A 9,951-nucleotide genomic window follows, 5' to 3' on the forward strand; every position below is an offset into this window, starting at 1 on the left:
TGTCGGGGGACGACTTAAAGGCATAGCCGCATGGTAGGCTTGTCGCAAGAGGGGTAATCTTCACACATCACATGTACTGAATAAGAAAGGGATAAAGAGTTGGCTTACAATCGCCACTTCACACAATAGATAAATAATTCATACAACATCCAAGTACAATCAAAGGTCCCACTATGGAACCAAAATAAAAGAAGACAACCCCAAATGCTAGATCCTCGATCGTCCCAACTAGGCTCCACTACTAATCATCAGGAAAAGAAACATAGCATCGGCCCAAATCATCATCGAACTCCCACTTGAGTTTGGTAGCATCACCTGCACTGGTATCCTCAGCACCTGCAACTATTTGGAAGTATCTGTGAGTCACGAGGACTCAACAATCTCACACCCGCGAGATCAAGAATATTTAAGCTTATGGGTAGGAAAGGGTAGTGAGGTGGAGCTGCAGCAAGCACTAAGCATATATGGTGGCTATCATACGCAAATGAGAGCGAGAAGAGAAGCAACGCAGCAGTCGAGAAGCTAGAAGTGATGGAGAAGTGATCCTGAAACTACTTACGTTCAAGCATAACACAAGAACCGTGTTCACTTCCCAGACTCCGCCGAAAAGAAACCATCATGGCTACACATGCGGTTGATGCATTTTAATTAAGTCAAGTGTCAAGCTCTCTACAACCGGATATTAACAAATTCCCATCTGCCACATAACCGCGGGCACAGCTCTCGAAAGTTTATACCCTGCAGGGGTGTCCCAACTTAGCCCATCACAAGCTCTCACGGTCAATGAAGGATATTCCTTCTCTTGGGAAGACCCGATCAGTCTCAGAATCCCGGTTACAAGACATTTCGACAATGGTAAAACAAGACCAGCAAGACCACACGAATGTGCCGACAAATTCTGATAGGAGCTACACAAATATCGTTCTCAGGGCACACCGAATAAGCTAAGCGTACAGGTACCAACATAACCCAAGTTGCCAAGGGACGGTCCTGCATGGTGCTCTAGTTTGGACCAACACTCAGAGGAGCACTGGCCCGGGGGTCTAAAATAAAGATGACCCTTGGGCTTGCGACAACCCAATGGAAAAGGCTTAGGTGGCAAATGTTAAAACCAAGGTTGGGCCTTGCTGGAGGAGTTTTATTCAAAGCAAACTGTCAAGGGTTCCCATAATACACAACCGCGTAAGGAACACAAAATCAAGGAACATAACACCGGTATGACGGAAACTAGGGCGGCAAGAGTGGAACAAAACACCAGGCAAAAGGCCGAGCCTACCACCCTTTACCAAGTATATAGATGCATTAATTAAATAAGAGATATTGTGATATCCGAACATATCCATGTTCCAACATGGAACAAACTTCAACTTCACCTGCAACTAGCAACGCTATAAGAGGGGCTGAGCAAAAGTGGTAACATAGCCAAACAATGGTTTGCTAGCAAGTGGTAGGTAGCGCGGCATAGCGATAGAACGAACAACTAGCAAGCAAAGATATAAGAGATTTCTAGGGTATGGTCATCTTGTCTGCAAAGTTCTCAGAGTTGTCAAAAGCTTGATCCTCGTTAGCGTACTCAACAGGTTCCTCGTTCACGTACCCGTCTCCCGACTCTACTCAAAGCAAGAACACAAGCAATGAAACAACAATCAATCACGGTGCAATGGACAAGCAACATGATGCAATACATGGCATGATATGATATGCTATGCATAAGCCTGCTCCGAAAGGGAAAGAATGATCAAGGAATCAACTTGGCAAACCAAGTATGGCTTTGGAAAGATGAGATGATTTCGGTTCAAATCGATATAAAGATCACCAGAAACGGATGCATGGTTTGCAAATGGCGAGCAAAACAAGAATGACGCAAAACTAGGATTAACAGTACGATGACATTTAGATTGCAACAAGAAACTAAGCTACTGCACTCCAACATAGCAACAAAGCATATGGCAGTGATGCACAAGAGATGCTTGACAAAACATGAACACTGAGCTACAGCTAAATCACACTAGAACAGGTTCAAACAAGTGTTGCAAAAGTGCAAAAGATATCAGCTTCATAGACTTGGTGAAAATACTAACATGTCAAAAACAACATCAGAAAGCACTATTTAGAGCTAGCAAACAACATGCTACCGACAAATATCATAGCAAAGGAAGGCATTACATGATTCTACTAAAAGCATATATCAAAAGCCCTTACTGAACATGAGCCAAAAAGGCACAGAAGATATGATGGCACCCATGTAAACATAGCAAGTTTTATTAACAGTTTCAGCCTTAGAAGAAAAATAGAGCATGGCATAAACAGATTCATGATAGCAACTATGCGAACTCATGCCACTCATCACAAAGCATTGCATGACAAAAAAAGCATACCAATAGAAATATGACATGTTCATGAAGCTAACCATGGCAAGAGCAAGTTCATAGGATGCATGGATCACTAGCAACAACCATGGCAATATTGATTAACATGTTAACATCTTCAAGGAACATTTTATAGCAAAAGTAGAGCAAGAAAATGACATGCTAGGGCACTCCATAATTTCAAAATGGGGCATGAATGGATAGACCATACCCACATGATCAAAACATCCTTACTAAAGTATTCCAAAATAAGCATGGATCTCACTGAAGCATCAAGTTTACATGGCATCAAAATAACAGCAGGAAAAGGACTTAGCAAAATCCTAAGTCCCTGAAAACAACAACATTACGGAGCCTAGTTGGCATGCTTGTGCTAGTCACCACATTGATCACAAAAATACAAGGCTTGCACCTCTCTACAGATGGCACTACAGATGGCATGTTGTACTTCAAAACACATGTAGACCTCATGCTCATATGATGCACACATCAAATGCAACAAAAAATGACAAAACATCATGATCTGATAAGAACCAGAAGTTAACATTTTATAGCCCTCTTGCAACAATGAAAAAGGCATCATAATGAACATTAACATGCATGGAAATTCTTCTAGCATGGAGAGCTCAACGAGATGAACAATTATACATATCATATGCAAGATTTGGATCAACGAGCACGAAGATGTGACATGATGAATAGTCATAGAAAATGTCACAAAAATTGCACGGTTTTCGAGGCACGGCCGGAGTAGTTGCCGGAGTGGAGCAACATGGCAGCCGGAGATGAGGAAGAAGGCGGAGAGGCACGGGGAGGTCGGGTCGGGCTGGATCTGACCGGATCCGGTGCCGGCAGAGGTGGAACAGGGCCGGACGACGAGGTGGCGCTCGGCGCGATGGGAAAAGGAGGCGGCAGCGCGGGCGGTGATGGCTCACGGCGGCGGGGAAGCCGGCCGCGAGGTGGCATGTGTCGCTGGCGGGAGGAGTGAGGCGGCCTTCAGCGAAGCTCCGGCGAGGTGCGGGCGGTGGCCGAGCTTATCGTGGGGTGGCGGAGGAGTGCGAGGCCCGGTTCGGCCCGGGGCGGGCCGGATCTGGGCCCTGGGCGGCGCAGCGATGTGGGCGCGGGTGCGCCACGTGGCAGCGGAGGATTGGAGGGAAGCGGCGGCACGGACGGGTCCGGCGCGGTCCGGACGCGTCCAGCGGCGAGGAGGAGCGGGGCTAGTGTTTTGGACCCGGAATTTTTTGGAGGGATGCACATATTTATAGGTAGATTCAGGTGGGAGTGTCCAAATGAGGTGCGGATTTTGCCCACACGATCGTGATACGATGACGGAGGACATGGAGATGGATTAGATGGGTTATTGGGCTGTTTTGGAGGGGTGTTGGGCTGCAATACACAATGGGATTTTGCCGTTACCCGGTTAACCGTTGGGGTATCAAACGGACTCCAAATGGAACGAAATTTGACAGGCGGTCTACCGGTGGTGTACCAAGGACACTTGACAAATCTCGGCCCGTTCCGAGAATGTTTAACTCCCGCTCACAAAAAGAGACATGAGTGGTGCACTAGGTGGATGTGGGAGTGTCGGATTGCGAAACGGACAACTGGGAAAATGCTCGGATGCATAAGACGAACATGTACACAAATGCGATGCACATGATGACATGATATGAAATGCATGACATCAACAAAATGAAAAATGAAAGAAAAAACCCAACCACGATGCGAATCTCATAAATTAAAGCCGAAAATGCCAAGAGTCGGAGTTACAAATATGGCAAGTTACATCCGGGGTGTTACAATGCGCGCCGCCAAACGCTGCGGGGCGCGGACGGCGCGGTCAGATGCCATCCACCCTTACTCCACGACAAGCGTGGGCGGCCGCAAGGGCCTCAAGCCACGCCGCGCCCACGGCGCCGCACACCCGACAGGAACAAGCGAACGTAAGGGCCACGCTCACGGTGCCGGCTGATGGAGAGCGGCTGGGACACGTTGCTGGAGTGCGTCGCTGAGCTACGAGATGCTGCAGCCTCGGGAGCGCTGCTGTTCTGCTCCCTGCTCACGCCCCAGGCCACGGCCGGATCGCATGGCTGGCCTCACCGCGCCCGCGTGCCCCTAGGAGTTCCAGAAGACTTCATCGACACCGGCGCGATCAGCAGCATCGAATGCCCAATCGCACCCGCACCGCCTCCGATGATCGCAGGCACGAGCACTGCCACCCGCGGCCCCAGCGGAGCGCCGCCCTACAATCCTCGTGGCGGTGCGCTGGGCCTGGCAACCTGGAGCGTGGGGCACTTCGTCAGGTCTTCGGGGCCACAGCCCCCGAGGCCTACGTGCCCTAAATGATGGACCAGGAGTATGCGCTGGAAGACGACCCTGGCTCGTTCCTCGAGCCAGGCTGGGAGGAGGAGGCGCTAGAAGTTGAGGCCTTCCCGGAGCCCCCCGGGAGCCTCAGCATGCCGGTGACAACAGCTACAGGGTACCACTAATCTCTAAGGAGCAAGCTTATGCTAGCCATGGGTCGCAGGAGGATCGGGTCACAACGGCGGACGGCGGCCCCAGCTCAACGGCCTCCCTCCCACCAGGAGGAGCGCATTGGGGGCTGCAGGGGAGGGGCCGGGAGCCATGTCCCTCGCTGCATCGCATGGAGCAAGGTGTCCCCCGGAGGTAGGCCCTCTCTCGGGAGGTGCTGGTGAGCCTTCCCCCGGCAGAGGACCCGTGGTTGCTGAGGGCGCTGCTGGCGTCCCCTTTGCGCCTTGGCTCGTCCTGGTTTCCGGTCGCACCAACGGTGGTCGAGGGCGGCGCAAGGCGGGGCCCTCGTCTGGCGATATGAAGTAACGCTCGCACTTTTGAAGATCTCCGCTCGTGAAACTCTCACGTAATAATGAGTGGGGCTGTACACGCTCCGGAGTCTCAGGAGTGCCGCCCTCGGGTCTCGGGGGCTCCCTCCCACGTCCAAGTGGCAGCACTTAGCTCCGCGCTGGTGAGAAGACAAGAAGACTAGACTAGGTGCCGGACGCGGCCATTTTCTCTTAACCTCTTTTTTGTAGCCCTATTTTTGGCTTTGGATTTAAGTTGAAGTTGAATTTTCATTGGTATGCACGGGGGGTGTCTTTTCTCGTTCGTTTGATTTTTTGCCATCTAGTTCCTTGCCCGGACTCGGGGTTCACACTTGCTGCCTCCCCCCTCACAAGCCCCTCGCGAGTGGGGGCTGGGTGCGGCACGCGCGCGCTACGCGCACACCCTTCCATGGTTGGCGCTTGCTCCTCGCGAGGCCCCCTCGAACGGATCGGCAGGCCCTTCAGGAGCTCACGACCTCACAAGCTGGTCGGAATCGGTCCTGACTAAGGTAAATTTCAGCAGTAAGCTCATGACGTGACTCGCGGGCCCATAAAAACACATCTTCAGCTTGGCCTAAGGAATAGAGACAGTAATCTGTTTACATGAGGGGCTCCCCCTCCCAAAATGCTCTTACAACTATCAGGGTCGTGCCCAAGTTTGCGCTTACAGGGTCAGCAACGTGGAAGCACAGGCTCAATCGGACATATCGCTCACCGCATCCTCCGGGTCGCCCTCAGACGCGTCGCTGACATCATCATCACCATCTCTGGCGTCACCGTCCTCGTCGCTAGCATCACCGTCACCATTGCCGGCGTCGCCCGCACCATCGTCGACCACATCGCCTTCATCCGCAGCGACCACCACCGCGTCATCCTCGGAGGTGAAGGCTCTGACTAGAGCATCCACATTGTCCTCCACCCAGCGCGCCAGGTCACCCCGGATGGCCTCGGGCATGGGGGCAATGGCGGCGTCGAAGTCGAAGTTGGGGTAGGTGTTCTGGAGGTGGTTGAAGACACGGGAGAACACGCGCTTCAGCAGGCCGCGGCTCCTCACCTCAGCAAGCATGAGAGCCCTCTCGGATTGATTCTCCAGGCGTGTCACCACGTCGGTGAAGAAAAGGAGGTGACTGGCATAGTCTTTCAAGTGGGGATGAGGTGCATCTTCATCGCAGATGGCACCCAGCGCCGCGTTGGCTCTAATCCTGAGGCTTTGGAGCAATGGGGTGTGCTCGCGCTCCAGCGTGCACTGCTGGAGCGCTTCCTCCCTGCTCTGCTGCGTGAAGGACTCAGCGTTGGCGACCCACTTCTGAAGGGAAAGAAGCTCGGCACGAGCGGAAGCCAACTCAGTTTGCACTAAGGTTAGGACAGCTGTGGCGGCCTCCTTGCACTGTCCCGCCTCAGCCAACCTAGACTTGAGGGCAGTACTCCTGCCCACAGCTTTGGCTTCCACGAGCTTGAGCTTCAGGCTGTACCAGCCCACAAGATTCGCGTGAGCCTCGGCCAACCGGCGATCAACTTCCTCCTAGGCCTTGGCCTCACATGCGCCGACAACATCCTCGGCTTGGGCTACCTGGCGCTCCCTCGTCTCCAACCGCTCAAGCTCAAGGCTGCGCTCCGTGGCTTCTAGCGCCAGCGCTTCCTCGCGCCTCAGGATCTCTTCCACCTTGGCAGGCATCCCCTTCATCGACGCTAGGGCGGCCTTGCGCGCCTCCACTTTCTGCTCCAAGGAGGTACTCCGGGCTTGGAGCTCCCACGCGCGTTTCCCTGCGATCTCGCGGCGTCGATCACCTTCTCGGGCTTCTTCTAAGGCTCGGGCGCAAGCTTCGCGCGAGGTCGCAAGAGACGCCTTGGCCTTCGCATTATCAAGCTCGTGTTGGTGGCACCCAGGGTTGATGGCCACCTTCAGTTTATGCCACTCTTCCACCAGCCGAAGACCATCCGCCTCGAGGCACGCATCTACATCCGCGAGCTCCCTGCCAAGCCGGCTCATCGTGCCCATCGCCTCCCGGAAGAGCTCGTGGCGGACGATGCTCCCTTCGTGCGCAACCTTGAGCGTGCGGCCTACTCCGTCCCCCATAGCAGGGGCCGTAGACGGGATCCGAAGCGGCTCGCTCCCTTCCCGTAGGGGGCTGGGGGCTGGCGCCCCTCCGGTCGCCGACTAGGCTTCGGCAGGAGCCCAGTTGGGTCGAGGCTCTCCACTCGAAGAAGGAACCAAGACCGAAGCCATCCGGCTGCCGTCTATAACTAGAGGAGGAGCCCTTGGCACGCTCGTCACACCCCCGACGAGGCCACGAAGAAGAGACGGCAGGAGCGCGGGCTCAAGGCGCCAAGCTAGCGCATCTGCCTCTCCAGCCGACCTCGCGACGGGGGAAGCATGCTGGCCTGGGACGCTCAAGGCCAGCGGGAGATCTGAGGCAGGAGGAGGTTGCTTCCCGAGGGGCTTCGCGGCCTTAGCAGATGGGATCATGAAGAGCCACTGTCGGGAAGGGAAGCAGCACTCGACGAATTACAAAGATAGTGTACTTACTCATCTATGGCGATATACTTCCTCTATTGAACGGCCGGAAGGTGCCGCTGCTGCAGCTTGGGGAGCTCTTCCTTTTGCAGAGCACATCGAAGTCTACACGGAGTCACCCGAAGCGCTGGACATGGCGCCCAGCGCAGGGCGTGGCTAGTGAAGCGCCCGAGCAGGCGACCTCGGGAGGGCCAAGCTGGGGAGAGCCATCAAGTTCTGCCTCGTGACGGCCTCCAGAGGCCTCGTGAGCTTCGGCCTCGGGACCAGTGGGTTGCGTCGCCCCCTCAGCTGCCACCTCGGCATTAGAGTTACGGGCTCCCAAATATGATACCTCAAGAACTGCGGGCGGCTTCGACACCTCGGCGCTCGTGCTTCCGACGTCCGGAGGTGCTTGCCCCCCGCGTCCACTCCAGCCGCTCGCCTTTCTAGAGGGAGACCTCGTCCTCCAACTCGTCCAAGAGCAGACCGGCCAGCACAAGCTGTCCTACCCGTGGGAGGGCCCCTTCATCATCAGTAAGGCCTTGTGTGATCGCAACGCCTACTACCTCATTGACGCCCGCAAGTCAAACAAGCGCAAGAGAGACATCGCCGGCGAAGAAACAACCCGGCCGTGGAATGCGGAACTCCTCCGCCCGTTTTACAGTTGGCCGTGGGCATGTATGTATCGTTGCCTTTTGTAATCATCTGAAAACTATGGGGTCCTCGAATGACGCTCGGGGGCTGCCCTTTCCGACCAAGGTTTGTGTCTCCCGCAATTATACATTATTTACCTCTTCATCAAACCCGGCTACCGGTCCGACTCGCTCGACCCGGGGGCTCGGGGGCTGGCCGACTTGGTCACTACCCACCGCCTTACTCGGCGGTTCCTGACGCGTTGGGATCATCGCGCCCTCCCTCTTTACCTTAAGCCACAGAACCAGCTTCGGCTGTCGGTCGGCAAGCGAACAAGGCCAGAGCACCAGCATGCCACGAACACTAGGTCAAGGACTGCCGGGTTACCCAACCCGGCCACGCCACATTAAGTTACCGCACGACCAGCTGCTCGCCAACCGGCTTCGCCGAGTTGCCGCCAGCCGGCCCAGTGGATGTTTCACTCGCGCTCAAACGTTTCGAATGCCTAAGGACTGTGCGCTCCTCTCAAGGGCCGGACTCCTTGTCACGGACCGGAGCCTCGGCCATCAGAATCGTGGGGGGGGAGGGAGCCCAAGAGTGGAAAATCGCAAGAAAACAGCTCAACAGACGATGAGCAAAAGCACGAGCATCCACGAAATTCATACATACCGCCGGGTTGATCGACCCGGCCCGACCACTTTAAGTTACCGCATGACCGGCTGCTTGTCGATCGGCTTCGCCGGATCGCCGCTAGCCATCCCAGTGGGTTTTTGGCTCACGCTCAATGTTTCGACAACCTAAGTACTGCGCTCCCCTTGAAGAATGAACTCCTTGTCACGGACCGGAGCCTCGACCGTCAGACTCGCGGGGGGAAGCCCGAGAGGGGAAAATCGCAAGAAAATGGCTCAAAAGACAAAAAGCAAGAGCGCAAACAGCCACGAAATATTATACATCGCGAGTTCAAATTTAAGCAGGCCCCAAGACCAGAATTCATTACACCCGGATACCCCCAGTGGGTGGGTGGACCTGCTACCTAACATAAATTTTTACTAAGTTAAAAATAGGCAGCCTTAGGCATCTCCCTCGGTGGCCTCCGGACTCACCGAGGTTCCGGTGTCTCCCTCCTCCATGTCCTCATCGCAGTAGACGTCCGTCTCCTCGGAGTTTCCCTCCGGGTCGTCCATAAGCAGGCCATAGTCGTTAGCAGGCCTGACTCCACCATCCCCCGCCCGCTCCGGCCGGAACTCATGGTGGAAGGCGAACCTGGCGATGTAGCTGGCCCATGCAGCAATCCGGCCGGTCTCCGCCTACAGCTGGCTCTCCGAGTTGGCTCGTTGGCCCATCAATGCGTCCATCTATAGGTCCCGAAACACGCCAGTCATGGAGCCGATCCGGCCCCGCCTCCAACCACCGCGCTAGCCACGTGAAGCTGTTTAGTGCAACAGAACCCATCCAGACGGCCGCTGTCATCGCCGCTCCAGCCTGACAGAGCCACCCTATCTGATCGCCCAAGACGTGCAAACGGGTGTTGGTGGCGGTCACGATCTCCGGGAAGGTCCAGGCCACCTACAGATCAGTCCCGGAGTTGACGACCCCCTGCGGGTTGTGCTGAAAG

This window comes from Triticum urartu, chromosome 2A (assembly GCF_056163025.1).
Source record: "Triticum urartu cultivar PI428250 chromosome 2A, HENAU_Tu73, whole genome shotgun sequence".
NCBI lineage: Eukaryota > Viridiplantae > Streptophyta > Magnoliopsida > Poales > Poaceae > Triticum > Triticum urartu.